We start from the raw sequence: 2,368 nt of genomic DNA on the forward strand, positions 1-2,368 counted from the left end.
GAAATGAAAACCACAGTGTCATCAAATTGTACCCACAAACATTAAACATGCCTGCATCAATCTGTAACATTGGTAAGAAGTCAACAGATATTCTCATACTTAAAATTTACACATAGTCATATCCCTGTATATGCGTAAAGGACAACTGTGAATTATTCACTCGTTGTATAGGATAAGCAGAGTCCAGATATATATTAGGAGAGAAGAACTTGGTCTAGCAATCAATGAACGCTAGAAAGAGGAAGGCTTGACAGACAAGTCTACTAGTCTGTTTCTGTTGCTTATAACAAAGTACCTGGAACTGGGTAATTTGTAAAGAAACAATATTTATTGCTTACAGTTTCTGAGGCTAGGAAGTCCACAGTCCAGGGGACACATCTGCTGAGGGTCTTCCTTGGTTGTGACTTCAGTGATGCAGGGTGTCACATTGTGAGATGGTGGAGCAAAGAGAGCTTCTCACGTGCTGTCCTTTTAAAACCCTCAGAGCCACGCCCGTGACCACCATTAGACATCAATGGATTAGTCCTTTCACTAGGGCATGGTCTTCATAATCTAATCGCCTCTTCAAGGCCCCACCTCTCAATTTACCATAATAGGATTTCCCACCCTCAACAGTGAGCCCAAATGAGTTTGGGGGGGACACTGAATCTTCAGCACAAGACAATATGTAGATGATCCCGTGCCGAGGGGTCACTGGGAAAGAGGACAGCGAAGCTTTTGTCTGGAAGTTGACCTGGTCGGTAGAGGACAGGCCAGGTCTCTGGCACAGACGTAGAAACTGGAGTGAGAGGCTGGTGAGAGGAAGTTGAAGGTGTGTGTGTAGGGCTGGGCCCGGGTCAGCACTGCGGAGAGGGAAGCAGAGAGGGTGCGTTTCCGCCGAGCGTAAGGTGCTCAGAACATCTGCATGGAGGCAGTTACAGGCGGTGGGACATTTAGGTCTAATATGCAGGATGAAGCCAGGGATGTAGCATCAGAATTTGAGTCCCCTGCTCAGAGATCTTGGGTGAGGCTGTGGGGACAGATGTGTTTCTCAGGGAGAGTGCACAGGGCAGGAACGCAAAGCAGAAAGGTCTCAGAGAACAGACCAGCCACGTAAGCGTGACACCCAGGGCCAGAGAGGCTTCAGGCTGGAGGCCGGGCCCCCCCTAGAGGCACCAGCTTCCTTTCCTTGTAGGACCCTGGGCTGGCCAGTTTCCAGCCTCTGGTGGAGGCAGCAGAAAAAGAAAGCTAAAGATCTTGGAAACGCCCACATTCAGTGGTTGGTGAAGAGCAGGAGCCAGCCGGGTCACAGAGCAGGGCTTTTGGTTAAGTGGGTTGGAAACCAGGGCACTGCGGTGTCAGAGGGGGGAAGACAGTGTCTCGTGAGCATGACGGTCAAGGATGAGCCACCACAGGAAGGGCAGGAAGGACAAGGGGTCACACAGCAGACCAAGTATGGAGAGCACCGTGGGTGGGGCCAGGGCACGGAGAAGTCGTGACTCGGACAGAGCAGCTGGGCCTCCACAGACGAGGCCGAGTGCAGCGGTGGGCCTGGGGTCGCAGGTGGGATGGCCCTGGGGCTCATCAAGGGGTGAGTGGAAGGGCTTGCTGAGAGCCAAGTGGCCATCCTGGGGGGACCCGGGAACATGCACAGAGTGTGGAAGATCAGGAGGAGGTGTTTAGGGAGGTTCACTGAAATGTCTGACAGGAGAGTCCTAGACAAGCAAAGAACAGGCCCCGAGCTAGTTCTCATGGGCTGGGAGACAAGGGACAAGGGACAGGACTAGGATCACATGCAGCAGGAATAAGGTGTGGGAGATGTGGGCTGTAAGGAAATCATGGGGATATTTCTATAGCCCAGGGTCTTGAATTTCCAGCAATTCTGGGCCACGCCAAGACCCAGATGTGTCCAAGGCTGCAGGCAACCACTGACAGGTGGGATAAAGGTGACAAGATTGGGAAACCACGACATTTCATGGGCACTTACAGGCAGTGTGGTCTGCAGCACTGTGCCCAGTGGAGAAGCTGCCGTCTGGAACATTCTGGACATAAAGGCACAGTCTGGAGTGAACTAATGATGCTTGACCTCCACAACACTAGCAGGGTGTTTGGTAGACACTACCTGGCATGAATGACCACCTAAGATAGAGAGAGACACTCAACTAAATGCCTCTCAGAGAACATCCCTTCCCATTGGAAAGTGCTGGAACATTCCAAGTCAGGCTATGAAAGCTTGTGTGCCACCATGAAGAAAAAGGCAGAGGAGGCTAAAGCCCTGTCCAAACTCTGGCCATTAAGTCAGGCCAAGACGGGAGCCTGCCCCAAATCCTCATGCAAACATACAAAAGCCATTTCCAGAATTACTGTTCTTGCAGGAATGCTTTCTTAG

The 2,368-nt window shown here is 51.4% G+C and overlaps 1 protein-coding gene across 1 annotated transcript in view; it reads left to right on the forward strand.

Moving 5' to 3' along the window:
- The window catches only part of COL4A2 (collagen, type IV, alpha 2), a 112,112-nt gene that overhangs the window by 62,183 nt on the left and 47,561 nt on the right, over window positions 1-2,368 (forward strand). The window lies entirely within an intron of this gene.

This window comes from Galeopterus variegatus, unplaced genomic scaffold (assembly GCF_000696425.1).
Source record: "Galeopterus variegatus unplaced genomic scaffold, G_variegatus-3.0.2 Scaffold5844, whole genome shotgun sequence".
Lineage (NCBI taxonomy): Eukaryota > Metazoa > Chordata > Mammalia > Dermoptera > Cynocephalidae > Galeopterus > Galeopterus variegatus.